We start from the raw sequence: 22,324 nt of genomic DNA on the forward strand, positions 1-22,324 counted from the left end.
CCCTCTAGGGGTGCTTAGGGGGTCCCAGATGGACCCCCTGGGGCCCCCTTTAAAAAAAAAAAAAACGGGGAAATGCGCGCATGGTGCGCACATCCTATCGCGTTGGATGCACGGATTCTCTCGCGGTGGGTGCGCGGATCCACGGCAACGTTTTTTGAAAAACGACAAGAAATCATTGGTTGTATGACAACTTTCTACACAGGGTGTATATTTCTGTTTTTTAAAGGTATGATTGTTATTGGTTAACAAAAACAGATTGTAAGGAACATTATATATGATAAGCTGATATGTTGAAAAGTTAAGCACACTTCCTGTCTTGTGTCAGAACATTGTGTGCTGAACTTGTGACCTGTGAGCTCAGTGCAGTGTTCCATGACCTGTTTCTATGGAACAGGCAGAAGGCAGATTGGGGGTAGGGTTGAAATGTATTTCAGTTGGAAAGGGTTGAAATGTTTAACCAATAGAAATGTGTGTTTGCTTTTGAGTTTATGTGCGAAGGATTGTGATTTGATGTTTACATGTATATGTGTGGAAAATGAAAGGGAAACTTTTCCATTCTTTGCTTGTGCTGAGAGGTGCACTGTGCGGAGATTCTGTAAAAGAAAATATCGTGAGTGATTGATATACTTCTTAATCTAAAAAAGAACTTGAAAGATGAGTTATTTAATTGTGAGGGGATGTATATAGACTATTTTGATTTTAATCAGACAAATGTATTTTTCCTATTAAAGTGTAGGGAGTACTTTTTTTCTCTACAATGTGTGTGCATGTGGAAACCATTCTGTGATAAGCGTTTGTGTTTTTCATGTGTTTGTAGACAGATAACTGTGCTGTTTTTATATTTTGGTAGAATTAGAAACCAGTCATTGTTTATGAATTTGTGAAATCAGTTATGTTATGTTTCTATACTAAAATGTAGTACTACTTCTAGATGAAGAAATGTGTTTTGGTATAGTGCAAGGGATAGTGTTGTTTGTCTAGAATCACACAGTGAGTCTGTGTGCATTTGGGAACCACTGCGAGAGAAGCATTTGGTAACATCATGTATTTGCTGACAGATAACTGTTTTAACTTGTCATGTTGTGAAGTTTTAGTAGCATTAGAAGACAGTTATGGCTTATTATGTGATTAAATGAGTCAGGCTTTTACAGAAAAGTGCAGTCCTGAAATATGTAGATTGTGTGAAGTTCCCTTACCAGTTGCACTGTAGTGAATGAGTTTTGGTAAACTCCTAGGGATTTTGGTGCATGTTTAGAATCAAAGTGTGAGTTAATATGTATTTGGGATCAGTGTGAGAGAAGCATTTGGTGATATAATGTATTTGCTTACAGATAACTTTTTTTAAACCTGTCATTTTGTGAAGTTTTAGTAGCATTAGAATCCAGTCTTTGCTTATGCGTTGATTAAATGAGTCATGCTTTGACACTGATGTGCTGTACTTAAATATGTAAATTGTGTTCAGTACCATTAACTCTTCCAGACTAGTGAATGAGTTTTGGTAGACTCCTAGGATAGTGTTGATTGTCTAAAATCACACTGTGAGTCTGTGTGCATTTGGGTAAGGATTGTGAGAGAAGCATTTGGTAACATCGTGTATTTGCTGACAGATAACTGTTTTAAAACCAGTCATGTTGTCAAGTTTTAGTAGCATTAGAAGACAGTTATGGCTTATGCTTTCAATAAATGAGTCAGGCATTGAAAGTAAATTGCAGTCGTGAAATATGTAGATTGTGTGCAGTTCCCTTACCACTTGCACTGTAGTGAATGAGTTTTGGTAAACTCATAGGGATAGTGGTGTTTGTCTAGAATCACACTGTGAGTTAGTGTGTATTTGGGATCAGTGTGAGAGAATCATTTGGTAACATCATGTATTTGCTGAAAGATAACTGTTTTAAAACCTGTCATGTTGTGAAGTTTTAGTAGCATTAGAATCCAGTCTTTGCTTATATGTTGATTAAATGAGTCATGCTTTGACACTGATGTGCTGTACTTAAATATGTAGATTGTATGCAGTCCCCTTACCCCTTCCATAGTAGTGAATGAGTTTTGGTAAAGTCCTAGGATAGTGTTGATTGTCTAGAATCACACTGTGAGCCTGTGTGCATTTGGGTAAGGATTGTGAGAGAAGCATTTGGTAACATTGTGTATTTGTTGACAGATAACTTTTTTAAAACCTGTCATGTTGTCAAGTTTTAGTAGCATTAGAAGCGAGTCGTTGCTTATGCGTTGATTGAATGAGTCAGGTATTGACACTAAAGTGCAGTCGAGAAATATGTAGATTGTGTGCAGTTCCCTTACCACTTCCAGTGTAGTGAATGAGTTTTGGTAAACTCCTAGGGATAGTGGTGCTTGTCTATAATCACACTATGAGTCTGTGTGCATTTGGGAACCACAGTGAGAAAAGTGTATGGTAACATCGTGTATTTGCTGACAGATAATTGTTTTAAAACCTGTCATGTTGTCAAGTTTTAGTAGCATTAGAAGCCAGTCTTTGCTTATGCGTTGATTAAATTAGTCAGGCATTGACATTAAAGTGTAGTTGTGAAATATGTAGATTGTGTGCAGTTCATTTATCACTTCCACTGTAGTGAATGAGTTTTGATAAACTCCTAGGGATAGTGTTGTTTGTCTAGAATCACACTGTGAGTCTGTGTGCATTTGGGAACCACTGTGAGAGAAGTGTTTGGTAACATTGTGTATTTGCTGACAGATAAGTGTTGTAAAACATGTCATATTTGTCAAGTTTTAGTAGCATTAGAAGACAGTTATGGCTTATGCTTTCATTATATGAGTCAGGCATTGACAGTAAATTGCAGTTGTGAAGTATGTAGATTGTGTGCAGTTCCCTTACCACTTGCACTGTAGTGAAAGAGTTTTGGTAAACTCATAGGGATAGTGTTGTTTGTCTAGAATCACACTGTGAGTTAGTGTGTATTTGGGATCACTGTGAGAGAAGCATTTGGTAACATCATGTATTTGCTGACAGATAACTGTTTTAAAACCTGTCATGTTGTGAAGTTTGAGTAGGATTAGAATCCAGTCTTTGCTTATGCGTTGATTAAATGAGTCATGCTTTGACACTGATGTGGTGTACTTAAATATGTAGATTATGTGCAGTACCATTAACTCTTCCAGACTAGTGAATGAGTTTTGGTAAACTCCTAGGATAGTGTTGCTTGTCTAAAATCACACTGTGAGTCTGTGTGCATTTGGGTAAGGATTGTGAGAGAAGCATTTGGTAACATCGTGTATTTGCTGACAGATACCTGTTTTAAAACCGGTCATGTTGTGAAGTTTTAGCAGCATTAGAAGCCAGTCTGTGCTTACGCTTTGATTATATGAGTCAGGGTTTGACATAAAAGTGCAGTCCTGAAATATGAAGATTGTGTGCAGTTCCCTTACCACTTCCACGGTAGTGAATGATTTTGGTAAACTCCTAGGTATAGTGGTTGTTGTCTAGAATCACACTGTGATTCTGTGTGCATTTGAGAACCACTGTGAGAGAAGCATTTGATAATATTGTGTATTTGCTGACAGATAAATAATTTAAAACCTCTCATGTTGTCAAGTTTTAGTAGCATTAGAAGCTAGTCTTTGCTTATGCATTGATAAAATGAGTCAGGGTTTGACACTAAGGTGCAGTACCATGTACTATTCTGTTCACTGTGGCAGAACTGAAAATGTAAACGCTTTACCTAAGCACTGTCCTAGTAGTGGTCTGATTATTTAGTCAGTTTCTAAGTACCAAATAGATTGCTTCAAATGTCTATGCAGTTTGCATGTAGTGTTCTAACATACTATACACTTGTCTTTTACACCTTCAATTCCCTAGTCAGTATCCATACACTTCCAGGAAACATCCTGTCACTTCCTTTGCAGTTCTCTAGAGACCCATTCAACAGCATGTACTAATCCATTCACTGTGCTAAAAGCCAAACACTTATAAATTCACCAAGACACTCTCTTTCCAGTACTCTAATGATTCAGTCACTGCCTGAGTATTCATGCACTGAGCCAGGTCTTAGCACATGGACTTCTTCAAACCCCTATCCACTATGCATGCAGTCCTCTAACCATCTACACACTTGTCTTTCACACCTTCAATTCCCCAGTCAGTATCCGTTCACTTCCAGCAAACACCCGGTCACTCCCCATGTACTCCTCTAGTGACCCATTCAGCATCATGTACTAATCCATTTACTGTGCCAAACCCAATAAATTCACCCAGGCACTCTCCTTGCAGTACTCTAATCATTCAGTCAGTACCCAAGTACTCATCCAGTGATCCAGGCCTTAGTATATGGACTGCTTCAAACCCTTATCCACTATGCATGCAGTCCTCTAACCACCTACACAATTGTCTTTCACACCTTCAATTCCCTAGTCAGTATCCATACACTTCCAGGAAATACCCTGTCACTCCCTTTGCAGTCCTCTAGTGACCCATTCAGCACCATTTACTAATCCATTCACTGTGCTAAAACCCAAACACTTATACATTCACCAAGATACTATCTTTGCAGTACTCTAATCATTCAGTCAGTTTCTAAGTATTCATACACTGAGCCAGGCCTTAGCACATGGACTGCTTCAAACCCATTCAGTACCAAGTACTAATCCATTCCCTGTGTGAAAAGCCTAGCACTTATAAATTCACCTAGGCACTCTCCTTGCTGTACTCTAATCATTCAGTCAGTACCCAATTAGTCATGCAGTGAGCCAGGCCTTAGCACATGGACTGCTTTAAATGCCTATGCAGTATGGATGCAGTCCTCTAATCACCTACACAGTTGTGTTTTACACCTTCAATTCCCTAGTTAGTATTCATACTCTTCTAGCAAACACCCTGTCACTCACCCAGTGTGTCTCCTTATAGTACTGCAATCATTTAGTCAGTTAGCATGTAGTCTGTTAGTGAGGTAGGCTTTAGGGCATGAACTGCTTCAAAGTAGTATGCACTATGCATGTAATGTTTTAACGATCGTCACACTTGTGGTTCAGGGCTATAGTTTCTTAGTCAGTTTTTATATAAAATGTGTTTGTATAGTAATAGTATAGTATACATTTGAAAGTTATTAATATACATGTATTTGTGATTATTTTTTTACAGATACAGAACAGGAGTGTTTCTCATCTGTTTGCCCTCTTCTCGTGCAAGATTGTTTGGATGAAGGGTCCTTAGGTGTTTCATCATACTTGCTGTGCCACACGAGTATTTTTTGTTAGGATCCCCTCGTAACAGAACTCTTTGGCAAATCTTGCGAGTGACGAAGGTGGCATTGGTCTTTGCTTGCCCCTTGGAAAAAGTAAAAAATGTCCTCACCACTGAAGAAAAACGTTGTGAGCGTGGTGCCTTCTGCAAAAATGTTTCCTCAGATTCGGTAAATATTTTAAAGCGGCAACATTTACAGTTTTTGTAAGTTAAACTTATAAAATTTTGTTAGCTGTATGCATTTTATATATCTGTGATTTGTTTCTTGTGGTATTTTGTTGAGAATACCATGTTGTTTTTTTTTTTAACAATCTTTCTGATTTTCCAGGTCTGTCGTCGACATCCGTGGTTCCCACATGAGTGTTCCGCCTTGTTGTTTTGTATTATTGTTGTTAAATTTTGTTTATTAGTTTATTGTTTATATTTATGTTAATAAAAAAATAAAGTTTGAAAATAGTTTATCATTTATATATTTATTATTATAAAAAATAAAGTTTGAGAAAAAAAATAATAATGTTTTTGGTTGTTCTCTTAACTGCTCTGTGACTCTTTCTTGTTCTTATTACTGTTATTTGATGGAGTCCACCATGGTGTTAAATTTAGGGGCACTTATCGCTGGAATACTGGTGATATCTGCAGTTTGCACCAACTTCTGAATAGTGTGTTAGATTTATCTCAACTTTACTTCCGTTAAAGTGCTGATAATGAAATGGAAAGTAGCCGTTCCCGTGCAAAAAAGACACGAGGTGCACCTTTCCGATTTATTCTTAATACTAAAATTCTGTATTGAATTGCACTGAGATATTGGCTGCACTTACAGTGTACACACAAAATCTATTAAGAAATCTCATTGTATTTATATTGATTGGGAATAGTGCGTCAGGTGCTGGATCTTGACGAGATACACTGCTCAGTTCGGATATTGTTGTGCACATGAAAAAAATCACATCACATCTTTCACACCAATTGCAATGCGAAATAAATTCCGGCGTTAAGACATGTTAGCACCAGGGATTTTACACCTGCTTTCTGCTGGTGTTAGGCAGGACAACTACCTGCACCATGAAAGGGAACACAGCCAAGAGCCACACCAGAACACCCACAGGTGCCATAGAGTCAATGAGCATGATACAGGGATACCCATGAGGGACAGAAGACTTATCTCAACAACTCAAGGACCGCCAATGCCCCCCAAAGCCACATCTTAGTAAGTGTGTCCCTGTGGTCATTGTCTTAGCATGATAGGCACGAGCCCTGCAATATCACAGTGTGCTGTCACCTCAGCGTTGGCAGTGAGCCTGGATGTGTAGCTACGCACGCATTCTCCTGCATGCACAACTGGCGTGTGCTGGTCTGGGGTTCACAGGTCAGTGCAGGGGTGTGCCTATCCGGCCAGGGGAACAGGGTGTCTCGGATATGTCCGTGTACAGGAAGTGCGGTAAGTGTGTGGCCTGTTACAAGAGCCACAGCAGTTGATGTTGTAAAGTGGCATGCACCACCTCCAAACGGCACTGTGATGTTGTAGTTGGAATGTAGCAGGATATGCGCAAATAGGCATTACAATGGTGTGCCATACGAGTGCACGAGATACAACAGCGCACTGTACAAAAGTGTGGGGGCTCGTGGGAGGGAGGAGCACCCGTTTGGCAGCATAACACACAGTGAACTCGACCATATGCCACATGCTGGGCATCTCATCCATGATGACCATGGTCGCAGACATCCCACAACACCGACGAGTGGCCTTTGTACACATCCTGTATGAATACAGCGTGGTTTTCACTTCTATGCTCGTTTAGTGGTGTGATGTTGGCGGGTTGTGTGTTTCATTTTGGCCATTGTTTGTCTATACTTGTGCTGTACTTAATTTTGCATGTGTGCCATTCTGCCCATCTTCCCCCGTCCCCCCACTCCCTGCTTCTTCCTCTTCCTAGTGCTGTTGTGTCTATAATTTTGTTGCTGCACACATAAATACATGTAAAGAATAAATTAGAATAGTTCCTTGATTCTTTTAGGTTTCCAAACTTCTCTATTGGTTTCTTTTTAATTTTCCATATGAACCGTTTTTTTTTAACATTCAACAACACATAGATGTCAGAAGTGCAACGTATTCTATCAGCACACTTTCTAGAACATTCTACAATATGTGCAGGTTAAAAGTTCATCAATTTTGTTAAACTTTACGATATTTTTTTGTAACATTTTCTTGAACATTTAACGACATGTGCAGGTTAAAAGTTGACGATTGTTTTAAGTTCGAACAGTACCTTCCAAATGCAAGTAGCAGGTGTGGTTGAGCTGAGCAAATTTTATCTCATGATATGTACTCCACGTTGAAACTGCTTTTTCTTAACCAATCACAAAGATGCTTTTCCACAAAACTAATGTGCACCCTACTTTTAAAAAAGAATGCTTTTTATGATATCTTTAGAGATAAGTTATAGAAAGGAATTAGCATTTAAAAAACCTTTGAAATTCACTGGAAAAAAAACATAGGTTTCAAGCATGTTATAGTTAGATGGACAATTCCCTCGTACAAAACCCTAGAAATTCCCCTGTTATAGTTAGTTCAGCTAACTATAACTCGCGCCCCCACAATGCACTGCTGATGACGTCACATATTGCATCACTCATGACATGGTCAGTGACATCTCAAATGACATCACTGATGACATCACTGATGACGTCATCCATGTGATAAATAAGTGCATCTTCTCACACCCTAATATAACCTTTGATACACCGACTCAAAATTTCAGACAGCCATTTTGACAACCATAGATACTCCAATACCAATAACTACTCACCCACTCATTGACTTTTAGGTCTACATACATGTCCACTCACTCACCTCTACAGTCACTCATACTTACAGTCACTCTGTGCATTTATACACCTATATAGACACTCACACACCGCCAATCATCCATTGAGGTACTGACACATCTAGTCAGTCATGCAAATAATTAATCACAGTCCAATTTACTCACCTATACGGTTAAACACACTCAAGTTCACTTATTCATAAAAATATTAACAAATTCTCTGTCTTCCTGCAGAAAAAGCAAACAGCACATGACACAGATATCCTTGCACTATGGCGCATACAGCCACTCCCAAAATCACACACTCTCACGTATAGATAGTTATATACTCTTACACACATATACACTGCGTTTCACATATGTAGTTACTGACACATGTACAACTGAGATTTACATTCAATCACTAACACACCCTTACATACACTCACCCAACCATACAGTCCATCACAGTTGCACTCCTAAAACCATGCACCATAGAATCACCCACTCACACATCTATGTACAGTCACACACACCCTACCCACACAAACACTCAAGCACCCGTACAGATACTCAGACAACCAATCAATAACCCATATAGACACTCATATAAATAGTCACAAAAACATGCAGCCACTTATCTTATACACCAACACACAGACACATACAGACATTCACACAGTTTAGTCACTAGTCTGCAGTAAGATACATTTAATGACTCACTTATAGAGTCAGTTACGCACCTAGAAAATCACCCATTCACACACTTATACACCCACTCATTCTTCCATAGGCCTTTCACTATAAATATATAAAACATATTTAAACTTTTAAGAAAAACACACATTCACTGGATGATGTCACCAGTGATGTCATCAGTGATGTCATTTGAGATGTCATCAGTGATGTCACTGACCATGTCATGAGTGATGTAATATGTGACGTCATCAGCAGTGCATTGTGGGGGCACGAGTTATAGTTAGCTGAACTAACTATAACAGGGGAATTTCTAGGGTTTTGTATGAGGGAAATGTACAGCTAACTATAACACCCCTGAAACCTATGTTTTCTTCAGTGAATATATATATATATACACATTTTCACTGTGAATTTCCTGTCCTGCCCCTTTGGGCTTTCCTTTCTGTGTTTCAGTCTTTGTTCTATTTGCAAGAATTCGTTTGACTCATAATTTATGTACAATTGGCCAAAGGTCACCAAAAAAGTATAACATTTAACTCAAGAATTAATTAGTCAACACAACAAATGTCGCAATGCTCATTTTGTAGTTCTTTCACATGGTATGCTGACAGTTACGTCTCCTACAAAAATAGATAAAACAATACAATCACTACTGTATATGTGGATTAAAAAAACACAAACATTAGCTTCTTTTTACTAAAAACATTATGCATCAGGGTAGTAAGGGAACACCAGCATCGTTTTATTGAACAGTAATTAACCTAAATGGACTGACATTTCTTCATCTTTGTTCAGCCCGAAGGGTGTTCTGTATCATATTTAATAATCATTTTAGACTCCAATTGCCTAAGTTCTTTTATTCCGTTGCCTCCCCTCTCTGATTTTGAAATTCTATCTAGGGCACAGAACTTTAAAAAATTAATATTTTTCCCATGTAGTTCTTTAAAATGTCTCGCAATTGGATACTGCTTATCCTCATTGACGATTGCCCTAGTGTGTTCCAAAACTCTTTTCTTTACTTGGTGGATAGTACTTCCAATATATACTAACGGGCAGGGACAACTGAGAGCATAAACACAGTAATCTGATTTACATGTCAAGTGTTTCTTAATGACATAAGGTTTCTGTTCTTTAGAAAAAAATGAACTCTTTGCAATTTGTACTATTTTTACAGGCTTTACATGAATTACATGTGAAAAAAGCCTTGAATAGCCCTTGGGTCCTTTTCTGGTTTCAGTGTACTGCTGCAAAGTATATCTTTTAATGCTGTACATTTCCTGAATGTTATTTTAGGCTAACTTCCTACAGCTTTTTTCAAAACTGGGTCAATATTAAAAACATGCCAGTACTTCTTTAGACATTTTCTAACTTGCCATGACTGATTGCTGTATGCTGTTATAAATCTTATCGGCTCTTCTTCATTTTGTACAATGGGTTTGAGATCTAACAAATCTCCTCTCAAAACTGATTTTATCTTAGTACAAGCCTGATTAATGATCTTATTTGGATATCTCCTTTCACCAAATCTCTCTTTCATAATTGACATTTCTAGTTCAATGGCTTGTGTAGAGCTACAGTTTCTTTTTGCTCGCAGAGGTTCGCCGTAAGGTATGCTATGAATGAGATTTTTTGGGTGACGGCTTTTTGCATGCAGTAGGCTGTTTCCTGCTGTTGCCTTGCGAAACAACCTGCTCTCTAATTTCCCATCCTGTACTTTCACAGCAACATCTAAAAATGCAATTGTTTCTTTGTTAATGGTGCATGTGAAAGTTAAATTACATTCATTTACATTCAAATCAGCAACAAATTGTGTGGCTTCATTCTCTGACCCTCTCCAAATGCAGAAAACGTAATCTATATATCTCGTCCAGATGACGACGTTTTAGGAAAAGGATGTGATGTTGCAAGCCACCTGCTCCTCCCACCAGCCAAGGTACAAACCCGCACAGCTGGGGGCGAAGCAGGTTCCCATCGCCGTTCCCCGGGTCTGACAATAGATGACGTGATCGAACAAAAAGTAGTTATTTGAGAGACATGTTTGCATCATGCATAACAGCATTTTAGTATGCAAAAAGTATTTTACATCACGTTGTCTTAGAAAATGTTGATTTGCTTTGATGCCCATTTTGTGCGGTATGCATATATATAGGCTATTAACATCTAATGTCATTAACCACATATCATCTTCCCAGACTACTTTTTCAATCAATCTTAGAAAATCTCGAGTGTCTTGTAGGTATGAACAAGGCTTCTGAACAAAGGGACGTAGGAAGTAATCAATGTATTTTGAAGTGTTTTCATAGGTACTTCTTATGGCGGATACAATAGGACGCCCTGGTGGGTTGACCTTGTCCTTCTCTCAGATACTCATGGGCCCACTCACATACCCACCCAAACACTTATACACCTACTCACTGACCTACTCAGAGACTGATGCACCCAATCACTGACCCACTCAGACACTCGTGCACCTACTTACAGACCCACTCTGAGAGTAATGCACCCACTCACAGACCCACTCAGACATTGGTTCACCCAATTACAGACCCATTCAGAGATTCCTGCACCCGTTCACAGACCCACTCAGAAACTCATGCAGTGACTCCTTACCCACTTAGAGGCTCATGCACCTACACACAGACCCATATTAATACTCATGCACCTACTCACAGATCCACTCAGACACTCATGCACCCACTCATAGACCTACTCAGACACTCACACACCCAGTCACTTACCTATTCACCCACTCACAGACCCACTCAGACACTGATGCCCCACTCATGCATCCACTCACACACCCACTCAGAGACTGATGGACCCACTCACAAACCCACTCAGACACTCACTTCCACTCACAGACCCACCCAGATGGCCATCCACCCATTCACAGACTCACTCAGACTCTCATACACCCACTGACAGACCTACTTCAATACTCATGTACCCATTCACAGACCCACGCAGACACTTACATACCCACTCAGAGACTCATGCACCCACCCACATACTCATTCAGTCACTCCTGTGGCTACTCAGAGACCCTCTTATATACTCATAAACCCACTCACATACCCACTCAAACACTCAATCACCTTACTCACAGACCCACTCAGACACTCAAGCACACACTCACAGACCTACTCAGACACTCACACACCCAGTCACAGACCAATTCTAACACTCATGCAACCTATCACACACCCATTCATATTTCATGCAACCACTCACAGGCCCACTGAGACTTCCATGTACTCACTCACACACCTACTGAGAGACTGATACACCCACTCACAGACCCATTCATATTTCTTGCACCCACTCACAGACCCAATGAGACATTCATGCGCCTACTCCCAGACCTACTCATGCACTCACACACCCACTCACTGACCCATTCAGACTCACACACCAACTCACATACCCATTAAGACACTCATGCAACCACTCACACATCCACTCAGACAAACACAGCCACTCACTGACTCACTCAGGCACTCATTCACTCTCTCACAGGCCCACTGAGACTTCCATGTACTCACTCACACACCTACTGAGAGACTGATACACTAACTCACAGACCCATTACGATATTCCTACACCCACTCAAACACCCACTCAGACATGCATGCACCCACCGACAGACCCACTCAGAGTCTCACACACCCAGTCATAGACCTATTCAGACACTCATGCAACCAATTACACACCCATTCATATTTCATGCACCTACGCACAGACCCACTGAAACACCCATGTACCCACTCACACACCCACTCAAAGACTGATATGCCCACTCACAGACCCATTCATATTTCATGTACCCACTCACAGACCCACTGAGGCAGGCATGCATCTGCTCACGCACCCACTCTAACACTCATGCACCTACTCATATATCCACTCAGACACTAAGGCACCTATTTACAGACCTACTCAGATGTTCACATACCCACTCACATGCCCTCTAAGACTCACACACCCCATCACAGACCCATTCAGACATTCATGCACCACTCACACACACATACCTACTCACAGACCCACTCAGAAACTCATGCACCCACTCACATTCCCATTCATATTTCATACACCCACTCACAGACCCACTGAGACATCCGTGCACCCACTCAGAGACTGATGCACCCACTCACACACTCACTCAGAGACACACATGCACCCACTAACAGACCTACTCAGACACACATGCACCCAATTACAGACCCAATCAGACTTATGTACCCACTCCCAGATCTGCATAGGCACTAATGCAACTACTTACACAACTACTCAGAGACTGATGGTCCCACTTAAGACCCACTCAGACACTCATGCACCCACTTACAGACTCACTCAGAGTCAAGCACCCACTCATGCATCCACTGACTGACCCACTTAAATACTCATACATCCACTCATCGACCTACTCAGACACTTACATACCCACTTACAAAATCACTGTGGGACTCATGCACCAACTCACAGACCCACTGATACTCACACACCTACTCACAGACCCACTCAGAGAGTCAGGCACCCACACAAAGACCCATTCAAACACTCATTCACCCACTTATAGACCCACTCAGAAACTTGTGCATCCACTCAAAGACCTACTTAGACACTTATGCAGTGACCCATAGACCCGCTCAGAGACTCACACATCCCCTCAGAGACCTACATGAACACTCACACACCCACTGATAGACCCACTCAGACTCTCATGCACCCAGTCACAGACCCCCTCACAGACACTCACACACCCAGTCACTTACCCATTCAGACACTTCTACACCCAGTCACAGACTGAGAGCCCTACTGAGACACCTATGCACCCACTGACAGACTCTCTCACACACTCATAGACCCACTCACAGACACACTCAGAGAATCATACATGAACTTATATAAAAATGTAGATACTTATGTGCTCATTGTGATGCACAGAATCACTTACATATGAATTTTGAATGTTCTGGTGTCTATTGAAAGTTTGAGTTTGTTTTTTGTATTCATGGCTTATTGATGAATTTTGAAAAAAAACATTTAAAATAAGATATTTTTGAAGAAAATTGACAATATTTTGGGGAATTAGGGTGGCTCTGAGATGATCCTTTGTGAAAATGTTGCATATATGACAGCTACACAACATAAGACGGGATGCAGAGTTTCAAGTTGCTGTGAAACACCCTATTGTCTTCGTCTGTAAAGTAAACTCTATTACTTCTATAGATTCCATGCATGTCAAAATGCCAGTTGTTGTAGGTAGAGCCCATGTTATAGTTTCTGAGGAACATAACATCTGTTTTATTTGCATGTTTCCTGGCTTTGTCAATTTGTGGACAGAATTGATTAGACCACTTCCATTTCTGCCTTTGGCATATGTTGAAGTACACCAAGGCAGTTTGAGGGAAAATTGTCATTAATTGTGCAAAGTTATCCTTTACTAGGATATCCAGTCCTGCCCCAGTTAGTGTGCCTAGGTCATTGCCACCACAGTGCACAATAGTGAGGACAGGGGGGTTGACAATCCACAATGCTTTCAACCAAAGTCAGCAACTGATGCCACTTTAACCCTCTGTGGCCAACCCAAGAATCTCCCCATTAGACAAACCCAAGTCCCTGTCAATCCCAATCTTTCTATCAGCCTCTCTAGCCCAAAACACATATCTATGGCCCACAATCTAACCATTTTGAAGTAAAGCAGCAGTATCGGGCAGAAGAAGACTAGAGCTGAATGGGACAGTTTCCAAAATGAAAGGCAGTTGAAATAAAGGTGAGGTTATGTTTAAAAAAACACATATTTCATTGTATGGTGTAAGTATGCAAGTTACTAAAATTAGCTAGCGTCTTTCTGATAAGTAAGTAGATATGTGATTGGCTGTGGGAAACAAAAAAGATATGTGATTGGCTGTGGGAAAAATAAAAAATGTACTACAAACTTGGATATGCTTTCAATTGTTTATAGTCAATCACACCTAATGCAGTTGATTTTGCCATTTTTGTATGGTCCTTCTAGAATGTGCTGTGAACTTGTGACCTACTGGTTCTAGTGTGTTGCTATGGAGACTCTGATAAGAGAGTGTTGGAAGAAGAGTGTTAAAGAGAAAGGTGTCTTCTTTTATAAATTAGAGGTGATCAGACTCATTGTTAAAGAATAAGAGTTTGTTTTCCTAGTGAGGGCTTTCCTATAAAGTGTAGTGTAATTTTAAAGTAGTAAAACAACCTAGTTTAATATGGTTTTGAAGTCCCATAATTATCCACGAATTAATTGTGACGGTCAGGAACAATTCACAAATATTCACAAATAGCCTTCCGTATTGGGCTTCCTAATAGAAGTCATGAAATGGTTAAGACATACTAACCATTCAGCAGTGGGCTTACAAAACTAAAATATGAAAGACATGTTTTTATTTGCTACCTTGCACAGTAACAGAGTGCAAAGTGGCAAAGGTTGCCATTAATGGTTGCATTGTATGAGAGTGGTGTGCCATTATTATGCTTATATTTCACATTTTCTGAGAGTATTGAATCTATCCAGTAAGAGCACAAAAAACTATTTAAACAATGTACTATCATTTCAGGGATGTGCATTACTATGAATTAAAAAAAAACTTTCCTTCCAAAAAGGTATATGTGTATGTGATAGAAATGGGGCTCTGTAGTTGGCAGAGGTAGGTACTTTTGTCCAAATAGGGGCCCTTGCTTCTAGTCAGGATAAGGGGGATACACACTTTAGATAACCCCTGCTTGCCCCCTGGGTAGCTTGGCACAAGCAGACAGGCTTATCCCAAAGGCAATGTGCAGAGTATTTGTACTCAAAACACATGGGGGCATATTAACAAGGAACAGGGAAAATTAACGCTAAGGGCACTTAGCGTTAATTTTTTTAATGCCTGCTACCGCTGGATAATATCACCTGGTTATCCTGTTATTAACAACGCTAACCGCCTAGGCGATAAAAGATCCAGCGATAGCGGCTTTTTGGGAGGTGATCGCTGGTAATGCAGCGATAAAACTACAAGGATAGGGATGTCCTTGTTGATAGCCCATGGTGGACTTAGCCATGTAATCGACCTCTCATTGGATTACATGGCTAAGTCTGAAAATTAGCAGACGTAAAAAAGCAGCGTTGACCGTGGTTAGCGCTGCTTTTTTTGTCTCTAACAGGGTTAGCGTGAAGCTTGATAATAGGAGAAATGTCGCTTAGTGACATTTCTCCTAATATTTTGCTTCGTAATGCCCACTTTGCATCTCATTAGAGATGCAAAGGGAAGCGTAGTGAAAAAGGGTGCTAAACATGCGATTTTGCATGTTAGCACCCTGCTGTTTTTAAAGCCAAAAAAGCGGAGATAAAGCCCTTGTTAATATGCCCCACAGTATTACAGTGAAAACACCACAAATGGACACCAAACCAGTTTAGAAATGTAAAGTATCTTTATCCAAACTCAACAAGAACAAAAATACAAAAGTTAAACATACATTTAATAAGAATATGACATTTCAAAGGTTTCAAGTGGCTTGGTCCATAGAAAACTATGGATGCGTGATTCTGCACAAAGTACCTGTAGATGCGTCAAAATTCAGAAGTCCAAACAGCTGCAGAGGAGGGAAGCATTGAGGAACAAAAAGATGCGTCAGTTCCTTGGACCATGGGGAGGAGATGCAACAGGTCTTCTGTAGGCAGACAAAGTGGTGCGTCGAATCTGGACTGTAGGGGGAAGTGATATGTCGACTTCAAGGCAGTTCTGGTCTGTGGGTGATGCATCGAGAACATTTTCAGCACCGGTTCGATGCGTGGAAATCCAGGATGTGTTGGCGATCCATGCGGCGGCAATCGGCTCTGTGTCAGTTTCTTCAGCCATGATCTCACGATGTGTTGGTTCTTCCAGCTGTGACAGGCACTGCATCATCTCTGCAGTGGAGCAGCAGTTCATGGACATTCTTCTCTCAAGGCTGTGCTACTTCGAGAAAAGTTGCACGAAGGGCATTGCATCAATTTTCTCAGTTCTTCAGGTTTCTTCCAGCTCTTAACAACAGGAACAACCTCCTGAGGCCCAGAACTGGAAAAAGCACCTCTTGGCAAATCAGAACCCTCAGCAGCAAAGATCAGGGGAGCTGGGGGTTAAGTCTTTGTGTCCCTGAGACTTCAGAACAGGAGGCCAGCACGCACGGCCCTTGGAAATTCTTCTACAAGCATGTTCACAGCAAATTTCCAGTATTTGTCTTTTCCTTGGCAGAAACAGCAACTGCAGGCCCACTCCACACAGGACACAGCAAAGGGGCAGTACTCCCCCTCACAGCTCTTCATCTCTTCTCCTTGGCAAAGGTTCCTCTTGAGTCCGGAAGGGATCTATAGTTCTAGGGTTTAAAGTCTTCTACTTATGCCCCATTTTGTTTTTGTTCTCTTTGTGCAAGGTGTGCAAGGGTCTCTGAGCCCAGTCCAAACCAGTTCTGTCCTCACTGGTGCAGTATGACCACAGGGGGTACGGACATCATTGTTCAAGGGAGATAGGCCCTATTCAGGTACAAGGAAAACTCCTCCTACTATTCTAAATGCAGCCAAACCCCATTCAGCTCAGCTCTGAGTCATCCAGGAAGAATGGGCAGGCACACCTCAACCACCCAGTGGCTGTGTACAGTGAATGCACACCCACAGCCCCTGTCACTCCAAAACCAGACAGTCAATACACACACAGGCAGAGGCACACAGAATGGTTAAACAAGAAAATGCCTACTTTCTAAAAGTGGCATTAACAAACACACAATTAAAAAAAAACATATTTACTAAAAAATGTTATTAAGTTCTGATTTCAGCGAGCCTACACTTTTTGTTCTCTTTGTGCAAGGGTCTCTGAGCCCAGTCCAAACCAGTTCTGTCCTCACTGGTGCAGTATGACCACAGGGGGTAGGGACATCATTGTTCAAGGGAGATAGGCCCTATTCAGGTACAAGGAAAACTCCTCCTACTATTCTAAATGCAGCCAAACCCCATTCAGTTCAGCTCTGAGTAATCCAGGAAGAATGGGCAAGCACACCTCAACCACCCAGTGGCTGTGTACAGTGAATGCACACCCACAGCCCCTATCACTCCAAAACCAGACAGTCAATACACACACAGGCAGAGGCACACAGAATGGTTAAACAAGAAAATGCCTACTTTCTAAAAGTGTCATTAATAAACACACAATTAAAAAAAAACATATTTACTAAAAGATGTTATTAAGTTCTGATTTCAGCGAGCCAACACTTTATTTCTCTATTTTATCCCAATGGGAAGCTATACTTGTAAGATATTACAAAGTATCTTCCATTTTATCCTATGGGACAGATAGTCTTTCACTAGTGAAAAACAAAATTGGCAGTATTTTACTATCCAGATATGTCACACACACCAGTACATGTCCTGCCTTTTACATACATTGCACTCTGCCCATGGAGTACCTTGGGCCTACAATGGAGGTGCCTTACATGTAAGAAAAGGTAAGGTTAGGGCCTGGCAAGTGGGTGCGCTGGCCAGGTCGACATGGCAGTTTAAAACTGTGCAAAGACACTGCAGTGGCAAGTCTGAGATACCTTTTAAGGGCTACTCACGTAGGTGGCAACATCAGTGCTGCAGGCCCACTAGTAGCATTTGATATACAGGCACTGGCACACTCAGTGCACTTTACTAGGGACTTACCAGTAAATCAAATCTGCCAATCAGGGAGAACCACTTGTAATAAAAATGTACACAGGGAGCACTTGCACTTTGACATTGATCTTTCGTGGCAAAGTGCCCAAAGCATCTAGGACAGCAAAAATAAAATCAAGCATAGCATCAAAAATACAGGAGGTAGAGGAAAAAAGTAAAGGGAAACCACACCAAAGCTGCCAAGTCTAACAATATGTGATGTTGATAAAACTGAGTATGATATATAGAAATGCATTGTAACTTTATGGGATGATCTATGATTGGTAGTGTGAGCGTATTTATATATTTATAAATAGGTGAGTAAGATCATTTCCGGGTGTGTGAGTATGTATCTGTTTGTCTGAGGTGCAGCCTATGTATGCGATAAGTTGATTCCCAATCTGTTGCTCTGGAAATGTATATTATGCATGCGCTGTTTTACTGCATGCTCCAGTTGGTAAAAAGAAAACGCCCCCTGCCTCACCCGGAAATGCAGACACGACCAGAAATGGCCAAAGAGACTGTCATCACGCCCTCCACCTTCAGCCGCGGTGGAACGGGGCAGGCGTCAGCACAAATAAGAGCAGTGGACAATGAGTTTTCTTTTAAAAAATATAGATATTTTAAGAGCCAAAATAAATGATTTAAAAAAAGCGTAAAGCAGGCTTTCAAAGTAAAATCACATATAAACAGAAAGCTCCTTTCTGCACACAGAGGTCGCCTTAATTAGTAGCAAAGCGGCAGCAGCCTTACCACTGTCCGCTGCACGTCCACTGCACGTCCGCTTAAGCATTGGGTTAAGTAGGGGAAAAGCGGTAAAGGCTAGACCGCCCCTTGCCTCACCTGGAAATGGAGACATGACTGGAAATGGCCAAATAGACTGTCACCATGCCCTCCGCGCAAACGGCGCTCAGCTATGGCAGAACGGGGCAGGTGTCAGCACAAGTAAGAGCGCTGGGCAATGAGTTTTCTTTTACAAAATATACATATTTTAAAATAGCCAAAAGAATAGATTAAATACATAGATTTAAAACAAGTGTAAAGCAGGCTTTCAAACTAAAATCACATATAATCAGAAAGCTCCTTTCAGCACACAGAGGTCACCTCAACTAGCAGCAAAGCGACAGCAGCCTTACCACTGTCCACCTGAATGTGCTTAGATAGTATGACATAGTGTTTTAAATCATTCAGACTCAAATCTGTTTTTAGATACTCATGCATAGAGTTAATTTTGTTGCATTTCACCTATACTTCAAGTTATATACAGAAGCATAAAACAATTCTCATTCATCTAGTCTGTGAGAGATAGACACAGCTATGTAGATATTCTGTATCATAAGTATACAACACTAATGTATGCAGTATTAAGATGTATATGTAACTGTTGACACAACTTAGTCACCTAGCCGGTCAAGTAGTCTTGTAAACATAGGTCAGGCATACTACTGTACAGCTTGTCTGTGCAGTTTCACAGCCAGCTTGACTTGGCATAAAAAATCCCTTCCACAAATATTAAACCCACGTTTTAGTACACATAAGTCCCCTCTGAGATAGGCTGTAGGTATGCCATAATGCACGGTGGTTTGATTTTTAACAATAAGAAATGTCCTTTTCAGTTTCACTAAGTTATTTGTGCACTTGGAGACTCCTATGACAAGTACTACATACAGCAGACCAACTCTAATGCAAGTGAGATAAATGTGTTCAAAACCATAGATTCTCTCTCTCACCCAGTGAGACATAGAGTTAGTTAAGCAGACAGTCATATACTGGTATAGTTACTCAATTATATGATGGCACTTTTACAGGTATACTCCTACAGTTTCAGATATGGAGCCAAGTAGTGACACAACCTATTCACCTATCCACTAAAGTTGTCCTTTAAACATGGGTCAGGTCTAGTATTGCATAGGGTATCTGCATTTCTAGTTGAGGCCTGCTACTGCTGAGGGTGTCTCTGCACTTTTAGTGCCAGCTCAAATTTGTTTAAAAATGCTGTTCGCAAAGTGTTAAACACATATTTTAATACACATAACTCACCTCTGATATGCTGTAGGTATGTCATAATACATGCACATGCTGGTTAGTGTTTAAATGGTAAGAGATGTCCTTTTCAGTTTCACTAAGTTATTCATGCACATGGAGACTGCTATGCAAAGTGCTATATACAATATACCACCAATAATGAAAGTGATAAACGTGTTCAAAACCATTTGGTCTCTCTTTCACCCAGTGAGACATCGCAAAGACATTTATTCATTCACTCACATGCTGAGAAACTATTTATATATCAAGCAGTATCAAAAGCAGTTGCTGACACACTTACATACCCCGCTATTCACAACCCAGGCACTGAGGCATTTGTTCAGCCACTAACATACACATTTAGAGAGCCATTGACTTACTAAAACAGACAATCATATTTCATCCCACTTACTTAAATATCTGATGGCATTACTACAGGTGGACTCCTATGCAAGTACTGATACAACCTAGTCATCCATCCAGACACATAGTCTTTTAAACATGGCTCAGGTCTACAAGTGACGAGCCTGTCTGTGTACTCTTGATGGAGCGGGTAAAATAAAAAAATTTAGTATACCCAATCCATTTATATATGTTTATATTAAAACGAATAAAGAACTAATTCTAATGAATAATAGGGTGTTGTGATTGAATTAATCAACCTTATTAACCAAGAGAATACACGTGGGAATGCATTTGCATGGCTAAAATAATAAGTGAACTAAGTTTGTACGCATATTAAATTTATATGTTTAGCTTAAGTCGTGTTAACGTGATTTGCGCTTAAATAAACCAGCATTAACGGCTTTAAATGTTGCATATGGCTAGATAAATGCATACACATAAGGGTATCAGTAAGGGAAAAACACTGTTTAATTCATTTCTATGTATTAATTACGATTTTGTGTTTCTTTTACTTAAGTTGACTATTTTGGCCTACTAAAAGATGGCTACCGACTGAATCCATACTAAAGTACATGACTTCATACAATTAGCAATGGAGGAAGGCGCTTGCACTGACTTCGTCGTGGCCTTTCCTTGAACTTCCGAACCAGGTCCATGAAGACTACTCTGGGCGAGATGCCAATGTCCCTGAACATGGAGCAAATGTTGCCATCTGGGAACCAAAAGCCACCTATTCACAATAGACTGATACTTTCCTGACCTGGGAACGTTTTTCCCATGCGCCTAGTTTATTCATCATCCGTATGTGAAAATTTGAAAATGTTTCTTAAAGTATTGGGACGGGGCTGAATTCAGCCAATCAACGGCCTGGAAATAAAGAAAATGATACTATCATATGTAAATTTTGGTATAAATATTAGTAGTCTAGAGAGGGAAATTAGGTCACCACCCCTGGAGCTTGAGACGCACCCTGATCGATGCTACTCTATGCGACACCCCATGCTGACAGAAGAGGACGGGACGTTAGAATACTGATGATCTTTCTGAGGACAGGTGCTGACTTAGAAAACGACAAATAGCCAGAATAGGTAAATATGACAAAAGATAAAATGGCATTGTTAGGATTTAACTTGCAAATTAATTAGATAAAGAAAATCATTATTTGAAGAACTGTGTCGGGTGATTAGTTCTTGTAGTATTTTATTGATTAATATGAGAGTTAAAGTGTTTCTATCAAATTCCAAATCAACTAAATGATCTATTCGACCTCCGGATGGAGGGACTGTTAGAGTAAGTCAATAGGTGTGTTTCCTCTATCCAAAGTGAATAAACTGTAGTTTGGAATCAGGATATCTCTCCTCTGTAAGGCACGGATAGTTTGATGTGAATGAACGTTGGTTTTATGGGCCCCACCAGCGTGTGATGTGTGTGTGTGTGTGTGTGACTGAGGAATCATTCCGTCCTTGGAAGTAGGAGGAGATTTTGTGTTCTGAACTGCACCACTCT

The sequence above is a fragment of the Triturus cristatus genome, chromosome 9, assembly GCF_964204655.1.
Source record: "Triturus cristatus chromosome 9, aTriCri1.1, whole genome shotgun sequence".
In the NCBI taxonomy this organism is placed as follows: domain Eukaryota; kingdom Metazoa; phylum Chordata; class Amphibia; order Caudata; family Salamandridae; genus Triturus; species Triturus cristatus.